Genomic DNA, 22,889 nt, shown 5'->3' with positions numbered 1-22,889 from the left:
AAATATCACAATTAATAAATCCAGAATTCATAGCCTTGACATTCTCTTGCATTTTCATGGTCACAAATCTATGCGTTGATACATTCCATGTCTTGGCATCAATCATTTCTTTCCTTCAGTGGTTAGATTATCATTGTTATATCACTGTTCGCACTCCTTTTCATCCTCGTCGTACATGTTGGGCATTGTTGCATTGTGTTGTTTTTAAACATTTGCAAAGGTACTAAGTAAATGACCAGTTGAGGCCTATATTTATAGCCTTAGGTCGCGCATGTGGGGTCGCCTGGGTTGCAAGGCCTCATATAGGTTAGTGTGTGACCTTTGTGACCCATGATACCTATGTGACCTATGAAACCTTTGTGACCTTTGCTATCTGTATGACCTATGCGACCTTTGCGACCTATGAGACCTTGCGACTTGTGTGACTTATGCGACCTATGTGACCTACGACCTATGCAACCTGTGACCTATGCAACCTGCGACCTATTCGACCTACAACCTATGCGACCTTTGCGACTCTCGGAGTCGCATAGTCGCATGAGGGATTGACGGTAATGAAGGCGACTTTGTGACTTTGTGACTCAGAAGGTCGCGGGGTCACATGACAGTTGAGTAGTTGGAGGTGCGACTACATGACCTTGCGACCTATGTGACCTGCGACCTGTGCGACCTATGACCTATGTGACCTGTGACCTATGTGACCTATGTGACCTGCGACTTGTGAAACCTATGCAAACTATGCGACCTCTGCGAGTCACGGAGTCGCATGAGGGACTGACGGTAATGAAAGTGACTTTGTGACTTTCGACTTTACGACTTGAAAGGTCACGGGGTCGCAGGGTCGCATGATAGTTGAGCAGTTGGAGGTGTGACTATGTGACCTTGCGACCTATGTGACCTGTGACCTATGCAAACTGCGACTTATGCGACCTACGACCTATGTGACCTGCGACCTATACGACCTTGTGACCTGTGCGATGTTTGTGACCTATGCGACTTGTGACCTATGCGACCTACAACCTATGTGACCTGTGACCTATGCAACCTGCGACCTACAACCTATGCGACCTGCAATCTATGGGACTTACAACTTGTGTGACTTGTGCAACATTTGGGACCTGTGTAACTTGGTTTGGCTTATGAAAGATACGTGAGTCTTTTCTAGACCTTTTAGGGGTTTCCCAGCTTCTGAATAGACTCTAAGGATGGGCGGTAGCTACGGAAAAGGTGGAGGGGCTCCAAAATTTAGACGAGTTTGAAAATTTTGGAGGGGTTGTTACAACAGCTACAACACTAAGATAAGTAAAAGAAATGTGCAAAAATTTGAACACTAGTTACTAGAATGACTGAGGGTCTCTATGCTAGATGTTGCATTGCACATAACCTTATCCAGGTGGTGGACCATGCATAAGAGTTAGATCAAGGGATGGGCGTAGTGTAGATAGTTGTTGTGCATCAAGTTTGGGGCGAATTTATGAGTCTCTATGGCCAAGTACATGAGAATGGAGTGTGAAAGGACTCACTTGAAATAGTTTGTTGCAACATGGACCTGAGGACATGTACCATATCAGGAATTGGTGTGCCGATTTTTATATACATTAGACACTATCCCCATGAATTGGTATATTGATTTTGAGGTTCGCAAAGGAATAGTGGTATGGAATGGGATGCCACAAAGTTTCAAGGCCACTTTTAGCTTTTAAGCAAAGAAGATAGCACTCAACAAGGCTCTATAGGTACTACAACGAAAGATATGCACCATAGGAGAGCCAACAGTGTTGATAAATGTACCACTATGTCTTGAGCATAATAACTCTAAAAAAATATTGGAATTCATGGAGTGTTATAATGTAGTAGAGATGGGAGAGGATGATCATGATCCCAGGAATATACAGATTCCTAAAGCTAAAGAGGATCATGTAGTGAGTGGACTTGAGTTATAATTATCTACATGTGCAGTTGATAAAAACCAAGAAGGTAAATATTGGCACAAAGGATAATCCTACAATGGTGGTTATATGAGATTACTCGAATGATGAAACAATAGAACATAACATCGATTTACTGGACAATGTTATATGGAATTTGTACCTACAGATAAGTACATTTTCCCTAAGTGGGTAGTTACGCTTAGAACAATAGAAAGAAAGTGGTTGAACCTTTTCCTATAATAGATAGATGATATGAAGGAACTTACTTGTGATCTTTCGCTTCCTTTGATCTCCTATGAATTGCTCCCGTCGCTCCCGCTTGAACTAAATTCGCTCAATTAGTACTTGTCAACAGAAACAGAAGATGACAACGATCAAAGCATATGATCTATCTACTATAAACAAATGGAATTGACAACATTTAAACATATATGCATCATAGATATGAAAAATAATATGGGAAAAGGAACAAAAAACTTTATTGAATGTAGAAGGAGGAGTTACACCCAATGTGGTTCGATCCCGTGTCACTCATCCAACTTCAATCCAAATCCACGTCACACCAAAAGCACATCAATCCAGTAGCATAACATTACTTCACATGAACTCAAATCTCAAACCAACAATATTTCTCTACCATCTTCAAATTCCAGACCCTGATCACTATGATGAGTGGTCAATTTATAGAGAAATGTAGGTGGTTATGTCATAAATTGGGCATTGAATGGTTTTCCAAAATTGGAGTTAGTTTCCATGGAGAAAGGGATGAGAGGATAGACGGGTAATTGATCCATAGCCTATCCAAAGTCAACCTCATAAGATGAGATAAGAGCTAGACATCCTTCTAGAATTCTCTAGAATCAAGGAATATTCCCATAATCCTATGCCAATTTCGCTCATTCTCGCCCATCGCAGGTCAAAGTGGGCCTAAGTGCACTGAAATGCAAGCCTGAATGGGCCTACCTGCTCTATAGTGTAGTTACCCCTCACCAAGGCTGCACTGGTGTCCCAAGGAGGCATTTTAGCAGGGCTTCAAGCTAGGAAACTTTCATGGATGGAAGGATTCAATTTGATGACTTGTCTAGGGCATGTACCAACTGAATTAGGGTTTGATGAGCCCTAATTGTACTGATACGAATTTTGGGAGTGATGTGCCCAAATAGACCTGTAACACACAAGTATCAAGATTTGTTACCCAACACATTTAAAGAAATGAAATGAATTGTTGGAGATTTGGGTGAGATGCGAATCCCATTAAATCTTGATGCAAATCCTGTAAAGTAGTGACTTTATCGATTGAATCCAACATTTAGGGAGAAGTTAAAATGAGAGCTAGACAAAATGTTACAAGCAAAAATCATTAAGTTCGCAGAAGAATCAGAGTGGATTGGACCTATGGTGGTCAAGAACAAGAAAATATATGAAATAAGAATTTGTGTGGACCTTCAAAAGTTGAATGAAGCTTGTGCACATGATCCCTTTTTGACCCCATTTACTAATGCAATATTGGAGAACATGGGTGGACAATAGTCTTATTCATTCACCAATGGATTTTTGGGATATCATTAGGTGAATATTTTGAATGAATATAGGCACAAGATTTCATTTGCAATAGAATGGAGGTGTTTTCAATATATTGCCATGCCATTCAGCTTGAAAAAGGTACCTACTATCTTCTCATGCATAGTAGTGATGAGCTTCGAAGAATTCATCCACAAGTTGTTGGAAGTGATGAGGCTCATTAATATGTACATTATAAGGGTAACAATGCCATTCTACAGCTTTAGAACTATCTCTTTCTCACATTTATTTACATTCTTTATTATATTATGCTTAGTGAGAAGGATAAAAGATGTTTGTTACATGTGGCCTAATATGGTTTAATTGCAGGAAATGGAGCAATTTTTTAGATTATTTCTATGAAGGGACTCAGAGTAAACAACAAGGAGATATTCTAGGGGGTTGTATACCTCTTTAACTTAGTCAATCAACCGAAGATCACAACACTATCTCTCTCACCAACTCTAGGTCATTGGCAACCAAGAAAACGAGGTCATTGGTAGCCAAGCAAGTTCAATTAATGAGGAAGTAGATCCACCATTATCAAGTTATGGGAGACAAACATTCCTATTTTCCAGGGAGCTGCTAGTAGCTACCCTATTGTATAAATAATCATGTAAAAGAGCTCATTAGGATTCGAGTTTTGTTTTCATCTAGGTAGCTATTGAGCTCAAGACTTGGCATTGTTATTTTTTACCGTTATGTGATGTATTAGACATTTATTCAATGATAATGAGAAGTAGCTTATTGATCCATCACTGAGTTAGTTCCAGAGGGCTAGAGATCTCAAGTTTGGGCCCAACCCTAATGGCTTAGATCCCTCTTGTGTATTTGTACCTATTTTATTTTAAGAGTATTATCTGGTTTCTTGCATTTTAGTAGCATATAATAAGTTAAAATCTATGATTGCGAGCTATACCTCATCTCTCTCATGGGAGCATGAATAGAAGGATTTACAACCACGGTCTAGAATTGTCATGTTTATGATTTCTTGGAAGAAGATTTGTGTTATTTATCTATTTTTCATGTGCTTATTGTAGCTTAGGAGTTGGTTTATTGATTAGATCATAGTTTTGGCATAGATTAGATGGAATTTAAATTCAGCTCATTTTTTCCACTTCTAGTTGTTTCATTTTGTCAATGATAAATGGGTATATGCATGTGATGATTACAAGGTTGTTTGGATCTACACGCAAGGGAACCTCCACCACCTCCAACTTGGACTTCCTCACCTTCTCATATGAATCCCAAATTCTGTCCAAAAAGATCAACTTCTTGGGTTCACCGATAACATCCCTCCTAGTGCAAAACAAGCCTTCCAAAGGCTTTGAGCTTGGATAGGGGTGTTGGTCACCCTTCACTCATATACCTTAGCCTCCATCCACCTTTCCATACCTTGAAACCATCATTTCCACCTCGTAAACCTTCTCAGCAACCTTCCTATAACATTATAGGCCTTCCTATAGTAGTACTGGGCACCTGTAGAAGCCTCCTATAGCACACCCGTAGCAGCATGTTTCACCACTGGTTTTGATCTTTGATACCATCTGGACTTAGTTTAGAGGTAGGTTGACCCCAATTTGTGACTTCATGATCAAGGAAAACTCCTAGGCCACTCCAAACCCTCCTTTTCCTTCACTGCAAAATCAAAATAATGTTAGTTTCCTTATCACATATTTGGCACAAATAAAACATTGATTTATATGCAAGTGTGAGCTAGTTAGATGGTACATAGAATCCTGAATTATTTTTTAATAGGTTAGCTTCTTTTCTACAAAGTAGATCTAATAACTAGATGGATTATTGCAAGATAATGTAGTTTCCTTTCTGCTAGTAGTTTAGCTATGTCATTTCATGAATTAATTCCATAGCATTTTCAAGTTGAAGTTAATAGCACTTTCCTTTTCATAGTTAGAGGTAGCCTCTAAATTTCACCTTCATTAATTAGTTTTCATTCTCATTCAGTAGTAGGAATGGTTTTGGAGCACTATTGATCAAATGTCCTACTTGAAGGTGGCATGAGTAGAATCTTATCTACTATGCATATAGCATTATCACTTTGAAGTTTGTACAAAACCGGGTTGATAAATAGAGTTGACGAACCCTTGGGAGTTGCTGCACTCTTGGTGCAATACCAAGTATCACCACTTTTTGGCGTCGCTATCGGGGAGGTGTCTAGGTAGATGTTATTTCTACTTAATCATTGTTTTTTGTTTTGCATACAGTTTTGAAAAAGTAACATAAAAGAAAAAAGAGGAAAATTTTATTTCATTCCTCGTAGGAGTAGAGATACTCAAGGAAAATTCTTACCAAAACCCCCCACACCATCAAGTAGTCAACCTTCACTCTTCTTCAGTGACTGTCAACTTTCCTCTTTGACTATAGGGGAGTTGGAAGACCCTCTAGGTGAGAAACCTCACATATTTGAAGAACCTATTGAGGAAGAAGAAGAACCCACTTCACCTACCCAAAATATGTCTAAAAATAAGAACAATGAGGTTTCCCCTATCAGAGGTACTAATGGAGAGGCTAGAATGAAGAATATAAGCCCTACTGCCCTTCCACGCTTCCATGGATTAACCTCTAAGGATCATGATACCTTCATGTTTGAATTTTTTGTTGTTTGTAGGACCTATGACTATGCCTCTGATGACTAGAAGCTAAAGTTATTCCCCTCTACTCTTAAGGATGTAACCTTGCGCTAGTTTGTGGGTCTTCCTAGGGGTAGCATCACTACCTAGTCTCAAATGCAACAAGCCTTTAATAGAAAGTACAAAGACTGTTGTAGGTCCAAATAAACCAAGGAATAATTATTTAAAATGACTCTTGGACCTGATGAATCCCTAGAAGACTATGAGGAGAGATTTCAACTTAGTTATAGGAGGGTCAGATGCACCCTTGATCCTAAATCACTCGAACTAGTTCTTCTCTAAGGGAGCAGGGAGGACATGTTAGAGACCCTCAACATGATGTCTGGGGGAGATATATTCTATCAGTCATCCTATGATGACATTAAAATTGTGTTCAAGAATCACTCTAGGGCTACTAGAAAGAATGGTAGGGCTAGTCAAGACTTGCTAATTCCTCTCCTTCCACAACTTCCATCAAGAATGAGATTGGGAACGTGTTGGAGGACTTTAAAAGTGAAATTTTGCATACATTTTCTTTGAAAATGGATATCATGCAAATCAAGAGGAAACAAGATGAAGCAAAGAGATCCTTAGCTATTTTCTACCCTAAATGCACTAGAAGGCACTCTAGGAATGAATGCCCATTAAATGTCATAAATATCTGCTCATTCTATGACAAAAACCATGCCACAAATAAATTCCCTTCTTTTCTTGGTTTAAAATCTATATACCAAGGGGCAGAAGGTGGGGATGAGAAACTTTTCTTTATAAATCAAAGGAGGCCTCAAGGACCTTGGCCATACGAGCAGGGCATCCAAGGTGTATCTTACTCTTATTACAAACCAAACCAGAATGCACCCTTGCCACCTTGGTACTCTTCCACGCATCCATCATGGTCCACACATCCTTCTTGGCCTTATTCTCCTCAATATCCTCCTCAAATTGTTAATCAAACATTTCAGTTGTATGCTCCCCAACCTTCTCAATGGAACAACCCATCACAAGGGTGGAGGCCTCAACTCCCTCAAACTCCTTCTTTACTACATCCACTTCCACCTCAACCACAACTCACTCATCCTGCTCCACCCAAGCAACCTCAAATGCCTGCTCAACCCAATATGAACGTGAATAACAAGAAGGTACAACAGGTCTACAGTGGAGAGACATCTTATCTTACCTATGCTATGGAGATCCAAAAAATCAACCTTAGGTCTGGAAGAGTGCTTCCAGATAACCATCCTACATCTCAACCATCTCCACCTAAATAACTTGAAGAGGAAAAGGAAGAGAGTACCCCTCAAGTAAATCTACCTACTTTTCCTGAGATATTAATCCACCCTAGCCAACACACCCTAGAAGATATTAAACTTCTAGGAGAATTTAAGAATTTGAGTGTTAAAATACCCCTTCTCTAGGCTATTAAGGATGTTCCCATCTATAATAATCTTATCAAGGAGAAATTTTTAAAACACCCTAGAATAAGAAAAACATACACCCCCACCATCAATGTTATCAGTTAATTATATGATTTGATGTTGGGGAGAGTAATTTTTCCAAAATACTTAGACCGTAGAAGTCCAATAGTGGATGTGCACATTGATGGAATCATTGTCCCTCATACTATGATTGATATTGGGGCTACCATCAATGTGATGACTAAAGAAACCATTCTAAAACTAAACCTCCATGGAGCTTTAAGAAAGGCTAATACATTGCTACAACTTACAGACAGATACATAGTAGCTTCTAAGGGAGTTCTTGAGGATTTCATGGTCTCCATTGACTCCTAGGAGTATCCTACTAACTTCTTGGTTCTCTAGACCAAAACCAAATTCAATGGCTATCCTCTCATCTTGGGAGGCGTTTAGCCAATTCTTATGCTTACATTAGTTACAAGGTTGGGAACATGACCATTAAGAATGGGCATTTGTCCAAACAATTGGTATTGTATCCTCCTGCTTAGTGATCCATTGAGAATGACTTACCCTTGTGGCTAGAAGACGAGGAAGAAGATGAAGTGTGTGATACAACACCCTACCCAATCTGTACCATAGATGTTGTTATAGGAGGGAGAAACCTGATGAATATGGCCTCATTAACGATATCCTTCAGAACAAAGCCCCCAATACCATTCCTCTTGATGATCTAGTGAAGGCATTTGAGAGTAATCCTTGAACTGAGTTATTCTCAATTGACCCAAGTCCTGAACATGTCAAAGTTGTATAGTTTGGCCCATCTAGAACCTTAAATATTAACCCCTCCCTCTCGGCCAAAAAATAAGAGAAATTGTGCAAGATGTTGAGTGATCACTTAGATGCCTTTGATTGGAACTATAAATAAATGAAGGGGGTGCATCCTTCGGTTTGTACTCATCACACCTATATCAAGGAGGGATGAAAACTTGTGCACCAACCTTATAGGAGAATGAAACCAACCCTCAAGGACATAATAAAGGAAGAGTTACAAAAGTTGTTGGATGCAGGGTTCATATACCCCATCTCAGATAGTGAGTGGGTGTCCCCTCTAGTCTTAGTCCCCAATAATAATGGGAAGTGGAGGATCTATGTGCATTACAGAGAGCTAAATAAGGCCACAAAGAAATACCATTTCCCTTTTCCTTTCATTGATCAATTTTTATATGGTATTACAGGGAATAATTTCTTCTCTTTCCTGGATGGATTCAATGGTTACAATTATATCTAGATTAGCCCTGAGGACCAAGAGAATACTATATTCACATGTCCTTGGGGTACCTTTGATTATAGGGTCCTCCCTTTCAATCTATGCAATGCCCCTGCCACTTTTCAAAGAGAATTTTTAAGCATCTCTGTTGAGCTTGTCCATGACTCTGTGGATATCTACATGGATGATTTCACTCCCTATGGGTGTGGCTTCCTAGAGGCTCTCTCTATTCTAGGTAAATTCCTGAGAAAATGTATTGAAACGAACCTCTTACTAAGTCCTAAGAAATGTGAATTCTTAATGAATGTAGGCATTGTCCTTGGCCATTCAATATCTTAGGAAGGGATACAAGTGGACCCAAATATAGATTTCCATCATAAAAGGGCTCCCTACTCCTCAAAATAAGAGGGATGTTAGGAGTTTCTTGGGATTAACTAGTTATTATAGGAGGTTTATCAAGGATTTTAGTAAAGTAGCCTCACCATTGTTTTGATTGCTGGCCAATGACTCAGAATTCTGTTGGACAAGTAGCAACCAAGAGGCCCTTGAGATATTAAAAGAGAAATTGACCACTGCACCCATTCCTAGGGATCTCAATTGGGATCTTCCTTTCCATATCCATACTGATACATCATAAAAATTTGTGGGGAAACCTTGGAGAAAATAGATGATAAGTTACCCCATGCCATTTATTTCATTAGTAAAAATATCTCTAAGGCTGAATTGAACCACATTGTCACTGAGAAATAAATCTTAGCTGTTGTACACTCCTTAAAAAAATTTAGGCACTACATCACTAGATACCAAACATTTGTGCATACGAACCATGCAGCTATTAAATATTTGTTGAAAAAGCCTAATGTGAATGCTAGAATCATTAGATGGTTTTCATTGTTACAAAAATTTGATTTGACTATCATTGACAAGATAGGAAAATAAAATGTAGTTACAGATTTTTTGTCTAGACTTACTTTGCCTGCAAGTTGTTTGGTCAATTTAGTGTGTTCTAAATTTCTATTTAAAATGTCAATCCAGGATTCGTAAACTAACGAAGTGAAGTGTACTATATGTACAAGATAACCATTTCCTTAGTCTTTTGTCGTTTTTTACTTTTTTAGTTTGTTTTTGGATTTATCTTTCCCTAATGTGTGATGGCGAAAATGAAAGTTAAGTATGGATGGCAATGGTGATTTCTACAGTGATCTTCAAAAAGTTTTTAAAAAGAAAGTTTCAAACTCACCAAACTGACTGTAATGAAATCAATTCTTCAAAAGGAAAAACAGTGAACTAATGACAATGGCCCAGTATCCTTACTGCTGTGTAAAAAGAAAATAAAAACCTGAACTTAAAGCAACTCAAACTAAAAGCAAAGCAACTAATTCACACTACTTAAACTCTTCAGATCCTTTACCCTTCAGCTCAATCTACCTTGTGGGAAGCAATCATGAACAAGTCAAGCAATATGATATCTAAATGGCAAGAAATTAAATTGCATAAAGGAAACTAATCACACTACTTCAACTCTTCTGATCCTTTACCCTTCAGCTCAATCTACCTTATGGGAAGCAATCATGAACAAGTTTAAGCAATATGATAACTAAATCACACTACAATAAATAATATTATGATTCCTTACTAATAGAGTCACTTGACTATAGAAAGAAACCATAAACAAATGAGTAGTATGATGTCTATGTAGCAGAAAATAAATAAGCAAAACACAATTTGAAAAAGGACAGTGCTGGAATTAAACTTCAGAAAATGAAAGTTAGCAGGAAGGACAAGATGATCTCATATGTCAATAGTTATCAAAAAGATGAAAATTTTCCCGGGCTGCCTAAGAAAACTTGCAGAAAAACATTGATCAACTGTTAGCTATAAGAAAACAGAAGTGAAAATGTAAACAACAGTGAATTAAAAACATCAAAACAGCGTGTTATATACAAGCTAGTAATTATGAAAACAGAAACATAATGAAATAAAATAACAACTATACAGGGCTTTAGTGCACAGGGGCCCTCTGCCACCTCAGCCAGTCAACGAACAGTCACAAGAACGAGCTCAACAAAGTAGTATTCTCATGTATTAAAGCAACAACAACATATATAAAACAGAGTACAGTGGGGTGATAATAACAATAGTTCATAAATTACATCGTAAAAATCTTCTACACAGCGTTTATCAATGCGTTATTTATAACGAAAAAGTGTTGAACTAACTAACGGAATCCGATGCTATTAACTGCGTTGCTAAAGACACGTAGATCTACTCAGCCGATATTTAGCGTAACTGTCATCATGTCTATTAAATCTTCGGAGTGGTAGCTATTGGATTCAGGTTACGGGGATGATCTCCAGGTGTGCCGATGTCTTCGTGGGCTGAGGACTGTGCCACGTAAACTTTCACGTGCTCAAAACAGAGACGTGCCACTGCTAAATTCCTTGGTTGGCTTCGCCTTTGACCCTTGTTGACCGTGACCTTCTATGGATGATTTGGCTGATTTGAAGGGACACGTTCCATGTACCCGTCACCTGTAGCTTGCCCATGTGGCTCGTTTCTTCATAGGACACCTGTAGCATAGCTTTTAACAAAATAGCTGCGGAATCCTGTGCTAGCTGCAGAAACCTGTGCTGGCTACGGAAACTGACAAGTTTCCCCAGCTGCCTGAACAAAAATCTAAACCAAACAACAGTCATAAGCATAGTCAGAAAACCATGTAAAAAGCTCTTTTTAGACTATAATGCAATGATTTAACAGCTGGGTGGATGAAGTAAGTGGAAAAATAAGGCTGAGAGGGTGTATAGGAAGGTGCAGGTTTGAGGCTCAACACAAGTGATGAAGGGATGGTTGATGATCAACTTCCAGATGAGCACCTATTTTCTATCTTAATTCTCTTGCCCTGTTTTTCTGACATAGCCAACTACCTAGTTTCTAGGCTATTTCCTCCAAATTTGTCATCCAGGGAGAAGATCAAAATTGTAAGGAAAAGTGCCCCTTTCACTTGGATAGGAGGAAATCTTTTCAAAGTTGGACCAGACTAGATTTTAAGGAGACGTGTCAGGGAAGAGGAGGTCTTTGAGATCCTTTCGGCCTACCATGATGGGCATTGTGTAGGTAATTCTTTTTCCCAGAGAAAAATTTTCAAATCTTTACAAGCTAGCTACTATTGGCCCACTCTCCATCAAGATGCAAGAAGGTATACAAGCAAGTGTGATTAGTGCGAGAGGATTAGGAAGCCCACACCTAGGGATGAGATGCCTCTACAACATCAAGTGGCCTTAGAGCCATTTAACAAGTGGGGCATGGATTTCATTAGGCGAAATGATCCACCATCAAGGAAAAAAAATTACATTCTTGTGTGCATTGATTATTTTGCAAAGTGGGCTGATACAAAGGTTGTCAAAGCAACAACAAAGGAGAATGTGGTTGAGTTCTTAAGGGAAAATATTTTCTACGGGTTTGGGTATCCAAGGGATATAGTCATTAATTAGGGGGCTCAATTCACATCACATATGATTGAGAATCTCCTAAGGCAACATAATATCAAACACAAAACAAGTAGAGGTTACAAATACGACATTGGAGAGTATCCTCACTAGCGTTGTGTGCAACAATAGAAGAGATTGGGTAGATAAATTAATGGAGGCCACTTGGGCCTATAACACCACTTGGAAGACAACTACTCTGTTCACTCCATATGATCTATTTTATGGGAAGAAATCCCTATTGTCTATTGAGTTTGAGTATAATACTTTGAGAATGGCAGCCCAATTGGACTTAGATGTCACCAAAGCACAACAAGGAAGGATGCTACAATTGAATGGCTTGGATGAGTTTAGAATTCAGACCCTCCTACACACTGAAGTTATACAACTGCAAAGGAAGGTGTGGCATGATAAGCATATCAAGGAAAAAAAATTTCAATAAGGGGATTGGGCCTTATTATGTGACTCTAGGTTCAATCATTTAAAAGGAAAACTAATGACAAGATGTTTAGGCCCATACCTAATAGAAAAATTTCATGACAATGGTATTCAAATCAATACCACTTATGAGGAAGGGATCCCCTTGCTTATCAATGCTTACATGATGAAGTTATATAGAAAACCTATGTCTAAGGCATAATTCATCAATACAATCAACAGAGAAGTCAATGTGATTGGGAGTGTCATGGATTCTAGTCCACAACATTTTTAAATTAAAAAAAAAAAAATGAGATAAAAATAAAAGGTTTGGATTGAAACCTTTATAAGGTATTTGAGGACAACGCCTAGGTTGAAAACCTCTTTGAGGCAGCCCAAGAGCAAAAAAGAGAAGAAAAATAAAAAAATATCCATAGGTAAAAAATTATCTTGAGGCACCTAGGGCAAACATACAGGTTGAAAACCTCCTCTTAGGCATATTATGTGTCTCAATAAAAAGAAAAAAAAAATTAAAAGAAAAAAAAGAAAAAAACACGAGAAGAGGATTTATACCAGTTTTCTGACCATTTTTTTCCATTTTGTAGGATTATATACAGTGGCAGATTTCATGACTACAGGGCCAAGATTCTAAATATTTCTTTCATTCTTTCATTCTTCCATTCATCCACTTCCTATACATCATATCCACTCATGTGATCACCTCTCTCCACCATCCTATCAGCCTAAAATTCAAGTTTCACCTCCTCTCTAGACTGCTACAGGAAGGACATGTAATTGCTACAGGAAGGTCATGTGGTGCTACAAGAGGGTTCTTAAAAGATATAGGAGGAAGATATGAGGATAAGGATAGCCTAATTGGAACCCTATGACTTATAAAATGATGAATAAGGTTCCCTGATCATGGTACATCATCCATCTACCACTCATCCATCTCGTTTCACAAAAAAATTCACTCAATTCCTCCACTCTAAGCTACCATTTTTTGTTTTAAAAAAAAGACATAAGTCATTATATTCATTCCTACAAGTCTACACTACTCCCTCATGATCCTAGAATTGTCCTCAAGACTTTTTTCAACTTCTCTTACCACCCCCATGCATATTGAAGACCCAAGAGAAAAAGGAAAGGACTGCTACAGGAATAAAACCTCCTCCTGTATCTGCTTGTGCACACCTCATAGAAAGCATTGATCTTGGTTTTTCTCATCAGGGGAGGGTGATGGAACCTTGTGAGACAAGTATAAAGAATTCATATGACTCCCCAAGAGGAATTTCTACTAGCATTAGTAGCTTGAACATGAATGAGGTATGTTATCACTCAGATTTACCTTGAAGTTGTTAGAAGAAGGAAAGGGGTCCGAGGTAACCACAAACCAACTTTTCAGTACAAAATCTAGCCAATATGTACTCAAAGAGGGCTCTCTCTTTATGATTTGGCTTTGTTTTATGGGATATTAGGCTATTTATGACAGTTTAGGGGTTTTGATTTTGCTTGGTGGTGGAATTCGGGAGCAAATGGATAGAACAAGGTATTTCAGGCCAATGGGCTATGGAGTGAACTGAGTTCTGGCTTAACTGGATCAGGTTGATTTAACAGAGGAAAGCTTCACAAGGCAAGATAGCTAAACAAAATACAAATGATATCTTGGAATGGGTGAAATGGTTTTGAACAAGGATGAAGGGCAATTAAGAATCCTTCAACAAGGTCCAAGATGATGAAAAAGGGTGTTGATTAACAAAAAGCAATTAAGTATTCTTTGTTAAATGATCATAGTGATAAACTATGAAATCAGGGAGCAATTAAGAATTCCCTACTTATAATAGTCTAGAAGAAAACATTAAGAAAATAAACGATTTTAAAGACAGAATGCAATAAAGCTCTTCTAAAATATAATTTTTCGTTTATCATTCAGATATGAAACACATTTGAATATTTGTTAAACCAGAAAAACTGTAAAAACACAAGATATAGAATACTTATGTGTTTCTCGTTTGACACAGGTATCATGTAAAAGTCCTTTGCTTTATTATTTTGTCTAGCCAGCCATACAAAAGTTGTTCAACAACACTTCAATTCCAAAAGTAAATTGTCTACAGAAATGTCTAGGAATCCCCCTCAATACTTCAAATAAGGAAGTACTTATACAAAATTTACATCAAAATGTCTCCTAACTAAGAGAGATACATTCTAGGAAAATTAAATATCTTTTACATGAATATAGAGACAGATGGTCTCGAATGTACAAAACCAAATGTGAACTGATTGTTATTGTCCCTATTTTTATTCAAGGAGCTGGAGGCAGATCCTATGAATGTGTATCTTGTTGTCTTGCTCATAATTCTGTGCTGGATGATTGATTTTAGCTTTTCACTGAAACTCTTTTACTTGTGACTGATACTCTTTACTTGTTTTACCATCATTCACCCCTTTTACCAAAATTTACTATGGTAAGTACTTCTATTTACCTCATTGTTTACCATGGTAATTTATAGGATGTTTGTCATGCTATTCCACCAATCATCTTTTGGTATACTCATCCTTGACAGTTTCCTGTAGATTTCATCTGCTTCAGTATATTTCATAAAATTGGGTTGCACTGGGAATAGGTGCTTCACTTCATGTTCAATGTAAAAAAGGTTCTCCAAGCCATCGTAGAGAACTTTCCCTGTGGGCAATGCCTTGACTGCAGATGAACTAGCCTGATTGTTAACTTGTTGATGTAATTTGTTGACATAATCATCCTGAACCATAAGCTTATCATTTATGACTAAAGGACTTGGGAGTCCTTTACTTCGTAGGATGTCAAACTTCCCCATGAACTCATCTATGTCTTCCTTCATACTTTGACATCTTCTTTCCAAACCTTGCATCATATTTCTCTTGGTCGATACTTTCTTTATTTCAAGGATGGTAGTAGTCCTATCCTCTATTTCTAATTTTTACAACTGTTTCCTGTTTCTACTGTTCATAAAATTGATTAACTGGTTTGCTTCTTCAGGTTTTCCTCCTAGCTCTTCTCTGGTCCTTTGAACTTCTGCAAGAGCAGGTTTGACCAAATCAATTTGTTCAAAAATGATTTGAATTGATGACCAAATATCATTGATGGAATCAATGATGTTGGTCCACAATATCTTCCTAATGTCTGTCAAAGGCTTTTCAAATGTAAGGTCTTTCTCCAGTGCTTTAATTTGCTGGGTCAAGCCTTTATTTTTCCTCATCTCTTCTGCAAAATTAAACTTTGATGCATCATATTTCTGCTCCAAAGTAATGAATTCCTCTTTCACTTTTTGTAGCTCTGTCGCTTGAAGTCTCATTTCCTCCGTGGACTTGATCAATTCTTCTATACTCTGTGTTGGTGCTCCTGCCTGTGATGTACCTATACTTGTTGCTTCTATAGTTGCAGCTATCGCCAAAGGAACATTTGGTGCTAAAGCAGTTGTCAATGTAGAAGGGACTACTGTTGAAACTATAGATATTACAGTCTGAGGCTCTGTGGCAGACTCACTCTACCACGACTGTAGTGTTTTCTCCAGTTCCTGCTCTATCTCTTTTAGTTGCTCACTTAGCTTAAGGACTAGGTCCATAAGCTCTTCTTCATTTTCCCTTTCAATCACTTCAGCAGTCTGAAGGTGCATGAGTGGTGGCAATTTCAACAGCTTTCCTAGTGCAACTATATCTTCATTCTTTTTCTTTATTAGGCTCTCTGCAGCCTTGATATCCTTTGGGTTATGGCTCAACTCAATTATCAACTCCTCTAATGATTTGACCCTATTGTCCTTTGTCTATGAGGAGGCCTTTTCTAGTTGCAATTGGGCAGTAGTATTGCTCAGTGAATTTTGCAACCTATGTGCCATCATTGCCTTGCTAGTTAGTGTAGAATAAACCATATCCCCTATTTGTTTCTGCAATTATATCTGATCCATGGGGTGGATGTCTTTAGCTAAGACCTCAAAATCATTCTTGAGGTAGTCTGCAAATGACTTGGGTTGTTGTACTATGGGCTTTAGAAAGCTCATCTGCATTTTGCCTTCTTTGATGTCATAAGCTGACATCAATCTGGTTTGATTTGTTGGGGCCATCTTCAAATATTAAGCATAGGCTTGGGCCTTCAGCTGCTCATTCTTGGTCTTTATCTCCTTGAAATTTCCTTTTATGTCTATGATCTTTTCAGATGAAGATATGAAAGATGAAACTTCTACACTCTGTTGTATTTCAAGCTCTTGTCTTTGTGAGTTGGAAGGTGTCCCACCTGTTGGGAATTTATGTAGGCTGTCTCCACCTTCTTTTCTCAAACTCCCTGTTGTTTCCTCAAAGAATTCTTCCTCTGAATATGGATTTAGCCTATTCCTCTTAGCACCAGGCCGGTTTGGAGGACCACTAGCACGGGTAGCTACTTCCCTGTCTCTTTTAAAATTATTTTCCTCATTCAGAGGAGTCTGCATAACTAGGGGATTTCCCATATTAACCTGAGCTGGGTGAGGTTCTAGTGGAGCTCGTTCTTCAAAGATTTCAGACTGCTCTGATATCTCTGGTTGTTCTGATATTTGTGGTTGTTCTGATGCTGGAGTACTTGTTCCCTGGTTTTGTTCCTCTTGTGGTGGTTCTGCTGGGGGAGCACTAGTTTCCTGTGTGTGCCTTTGAGAAGTCTCTGTTCTAGTGGCACTTTTGATATTGGCCTTTGAGTAGATTCAACTGGTACCTATTCAAAAGAGTCTAGGTCAAGTCTCTTTTCTAAGTCTTTCATCACATTTTCTACCTCAACTTGATCACTATCCATTTCAACTAGAGTTCCTTCCTTCCATTCATCCATATTTGCATACTGTTCTATCTCAGGGACTCTGTGATGGATATAGGGTGACAGCTTATGTTTCATTCTCCTATCACAAATGAAACCTTGTGGGTCATATCTCCAAGCAAAGTTTTTCTTGAGTTTCATTGTTGTTTCTATGATTTCTTCTGCTCTTTTCCCTGCTTCTCTATTGTTGCATACAAATGGACCTAAGTGGTCTTTGATCCTTAATTGGGATTTCTTCTTTGCCTTGGTGAAATGAATTTGGTCAGAGTTTAACATTTGCCTATAATATTCCAAGGCAAACAATCTCATAGGGACATACTTAGGCAGCTTGAAAGGAGGGAGCTCACAACCATAGATTCAGATCTCAATGTGATTCTGGTACAAGTACCAGTCACCTATCTTGTACTGCTTTGATAATTGAAAAATTTTCTTGATCTCATCACTAATCCTAGGAGGAGGATTTCCAGTCAGCATGGTGGTCACAGGGTGGACAAACTAGTCAATGAATTCATTGTATGAATAGGGACAAGTATATGAGTAGTGGAAGATGGAAGTCTAGAAAATGACTGATATGGGATTACCTCTAGTATCAAGTTTAATCACAGAGAATGGGAATTTTTCAGACTGATAGTAAAGGAAAAGGTGATATATGAATGTAGAATACTTGAATACCTTTTCATTTTCCAGTCTCATGAACTGGTCATGGATTTTCTCAACAATGAAAGCAGCATAGTTGTATTTGATAGCAGAAGGCTGACCAAGGGTAAATATGGAGATGAAAGCTAGGGTCAATTCATCAACAAAATCACTGGTATTAAAACCCATTACAACAACAATCATATTAACAATGTTTTTTCTTATCTCAGTGAAAAAACATGTTAGATGGAGAGGAGGATTTTTGTGTATGTGATCCTTGTCTATGAAAGTGTGGCAAAGTTCAAACTTGGAAATTTTAGAAGCTTTCTCTAGAAATTCCCCAAGGGAAATGGGGGTGAGGTTTTGACCAGGCTGAAACTGTAGAATTTCATTGATTGAGTCTACAGTGATTATGAAGAGAATAGTTTGATTGGGGGACATTATTGCTTTGAGGGTGGGATTATAATTGGCTTGATATTTATGGATAATGTCAGAGAAAATGTGCACAGCAGGGAGCATATACCTTGGGATATTTGATTCCCAAAGTGCTATGGTATCAGAGCCATTCATGCAATTGTCCCGACATTGACAAAATACTTTCAAGGAGTTATTATTAGTTTCAAGATCTTCTATTTGAAAATCTTTATCTGCTAAGGGCAGATAATCCAAATCTCTATGTGGAGTAGTGATAGGAAGTACATTGAGGACCAAGGGAGTTTCCATTTCTTGTTCTTGTGGATTCAAAGATGGAAATGGGGCTTTTGAGTAGAGTTGGTGAAACAGGGGGTCCTGGGAGTCTTCAATTTAAATTTCGCAACTGAATGACAATGAATTTTGGGGTTTTCAACGTAATTACAGAGGAAATTAAGTATTTACAAGATTTCTAGAAGGAAACTGGTAAATACCTGTTTTTGAGTGATTGGAAATGGAGTTCTGGTTCACTGGGCGCAAATGGTAGACTGGAGCGGCATCGAACTACAAATTCCAGGGTGGCTGATGGTTGGAATACAAGCTCGTTGACTTCACGTTCTAGTTGCATGCATGGGTTTATGGAATAAGAAAAAAACTGTTTTAACTTTGTTTTTTATGCAAAGTCAGAGCTTTTGGTGGGTTCGTGACATGGACAGGTGGCATCAGCAGAGGGGCGATTGGACGTTTTGTCGTTAGCGGCAGGTGGTAAGTGGGTTTCATCGCATCGCTTTTGGAGGGTAAGTGGCATTGGGGAGGGACTGCATGATTCCATACGCTGCTTGACACATAGCATGGGTACTATTCATGAAACCGCGCACCATCACATGCTAAAAGTCGACCACAGAGGCCTGTGTGATATGCGCGATGACAGTCGGATCTGTGGGATCCAATCAGACGGTGGTCAAGGAGATGAAGTGACTGGTGGATATGGAAGGCGGGCCCGATATAAATTAAAGATATTAATCATATCGGGGTTGATTTGATTGGTTATAAAGTTATTAATTAGTCCTAATGACGTAATTAATCCTCATTAAATGGTGGCGAGATTGGGTTATTAATTAACTACATATTAGTTAATTAATCCCGTTTATTTATTTATTTTATGGTTATATTTAACCGAGGGGCGGGATATATAGTGATTTGGGGTTTTTTATAGTAATATAATACAGGTGTGGGTAATTTTGTTTTATTAGGGAATTATATAATAAAACATTAGTGGTTAATATGATTAAATGAATGAAAAAGCGCTAAGTCCAATGTTTTCTGAAAATATTTCATTATATAACATATTGACTTAGGCTAAAGTGTATAAAAGGAGTTTTTATGGGGATTTATTTCAATTTCCCTAAGTAAAATAGGATTTTACTTAGGAAAAGTTTTATCAAAGGAATGAGTGATATTATGGGGGGGTAATGTTTAAGAAAGGGACTTAAGTACTTTATGCATTTCCAATTATTGGGCTGAGGGTCCGGTCCCTCCAAAAGTCAGAGAAATCTCTGAGACCCTCTAACTTTGGCAATTACCTTTAGCACTTATGGAATTAGTAAAGATTTTAGGGGAATGATTAGGGAAGTTAATTATTTTGATTTTGAATGTTGATATGCCATTCCATGTGATACATGCCTTTGCCTAGTGATGAAAGTGAAAGATTTAAGCATTAAACTTCACCATTCACCACACGTTTATTCTGCAACCATCATCTACTTAGCCTACCTACTTTATCCTAGCATTTTTACTCCTTTATTAGGGTGCACTTAGACTAGCAAACCCTTATCAAACTTTTCTTTTCTTTTACATAGTGATGCCTATCTAAGTCTACACTTATTACATTCAAGGGCTCAGATTAAACTGTTGAGCTCCTTTTTCACTCTACCTATCTACTTATCTGCCAAGATTACACTGTTTGATCAGATATTTATTCTCTATTTCTAAAACATGAAAATGAAAACATGAAATAACCAAGTTTAAACTATTTGGTTACCATGGATTGTGGCATAGGTGACAAATTGCACACAATCTTTATTATACATAAAAGTAAATAGTAGTGGCATTTAGACTTGCACACTTTCATGGTCTTTTCTTTTTGTTGGGGTTCATTTTCTTTCATTTTTTGACCTTTTCTTTATTCTTTTTACCCTTTTATTCTTTCTCTAGGGCATACCCTATTTACATTTTTTAATTTTTTGTTTTTCACAGATATGGAAAACCTTTACAACAAGTAAAGGTATGAACATATTTCAGGACAAGATCAAGTTAATCATGATATATGACACCTATTGGTATAGGGGCATAACAAGGTATCTGCACACAAACAAAAAAAGAAGTCAAGTATCATGAGGAGAAATGAAGAACTACACAAGAAATAAACTAGCAAGTCAACTCCCTCGGTGCCCATAATGTGGTCAAGCTCTAGTATGAAAATCCCTACAACAATTTGATCATGAGGTAGGCACAATTATAACAAAATCTTACCTCCTCCCTACGTCTAAATATCGAAAATGTGTAAATGTCAAGAGGGGATGTTTTAATAAGCTAGAGGTGGTCAGTTAATTTGGCCACCCTCGGCTAGTGAACTAAAAATGATGGTAAGCACTCATGAAACATGGAGATATCACATTAGCTGAGTTGGGAACACAAATAATGGTGGTGATTATGAGGAAAGGAGAAAAAATTACTCAGAGTGGGGACAATGGTCGAAAGAGGAAACCCCGTGTGACTTCTTGGTCATCACAACGCTCCAGGCCTTGACCCAAAAATGGCATATTATGTACTTGGGCTTAGGTTCTTTTGCATTCTCACTCATTTCAAAAATAGTTAGGGAGAGGACAAGCTTGGTGTGCCATCGAGGAGTTTCTAACCCCATTCTTAAATTTCTACAGGAAGCAACTATACATGCTATCACAATAAACTTTGTTTTTAAAGGCTTTTTTAGAAAAGGCTGACGTTTCAGTGTTAGCACTTTTGATGTAATAAATAGGGAAATTACATATAGTGGGGCTATCAACATTTTAGTGATATAATATATTCTTCTAAAGAAATTTGCTAACAACGGGCTCATCAACAATTCCATTTTGATTGACAAGCCAACCCTTAGTGCCAAAACAAAATTTTAAATTTAAAAGGTTGTGATTATTTTGACCACGTTAGTGTTAGAAATATCATTAAAACATGTCTCTATCTGGCTCGAAGGGGCAAAAAGTGTTGGTTAATAAGTGTTCTCAACCGCTATGAGTGAATGTTATTGTAATAATTTTACCATATGATATGAACCTCGTTTGTAATTATCACCTCAACTTTGTAATCATTCACCCGCATAGCTGTAATATTTTGTTTTGCATGTCAAGATATTTTACCCTGTACAGTCAGTAATCTTCGTTTTCAGTTTGGAGTTAATCACACTTGGTATTTTTGAACTAGTTTTACTCACATGGATTCAAGATCGAATCCCAGGAAGACCACACAACGCAATGGGAAAAGGAGGTGAAGCAAATTGTTTTGAGCCCAAAGCACCAGATCCGTTGGACATATATCCTGACATCCAACAACAATTATAGTAGGGCAAGGAGGAAATGAAATTCCCACTATCACTAAATTCTAAAACAACAGGCAGAAAGGAAATGCCGACAGTCAGTCTCTAAGCAAAATCGCCAGTTAAAACTTTTTTTCCTTACAACACAGTAATTTAAGGCATGTTTTCTAGACAAATGAGAACGAATTTTACGAACCTGAAAGAAATTTTTGTCCACAACTGAGTCATTTAGAAAAAATATCTCATTTTTTTAATCACTGTCATGATTTTATATTTTTGAATGGATCATTGGATCCTATTTTTCAGGATGTCCTGAGGAAAAAGATCACGGAAGTTGTTGACTTGGATGCCATTTCATAAAATTCAACTTGCTGATCCATATCTCCAGCCATGACTCCAACCAAAACATGATCTTTAGATGCAAATAGGATTAGGAAGTTTTCTGTATGCATGTAGTTGATAAAGTACACTATTATTTTTAGATTTTTTAATTAAGTTTTTTTAGAAACTTGTTTTAGTTTGCAGTATTTCCTATAAAGACAATTTATAAAGAATGAAAAGAGGTTGGATTTTACTGAAAACATTTTCATTATGGTATATTTGAGAAGTCTTAAATATATTATAGTTTTTGATGAGAATTTTATAGGAAATTCATGTGTGGTAGTTCCCTGTAAGTTTTCTCTTTGTTATAAAAATGTTTCTTCATGTATGGAAATTTTAGTGTATGAGATC

Source organism: Pinus tabuliformis, chromosome 2_2 (genome assembly GCF_031772625.1).
Source record: "Pinus tabuliformis cultivar Carrire ecotype Pingquan chromosome 2_2, CPIR1, whole genome shotgun sequence".
In the NCBI taxonomy this organism is placed as follows: domain Eukaryota; kingdom Viridiplantae; phylum Streptophyta; class Pinopsida; order Pinales; family Pinaceae; genus Pinus; species Pinus tabuliformis.
Note: the sequence above shows the minus strand (reverse complement) of the source record.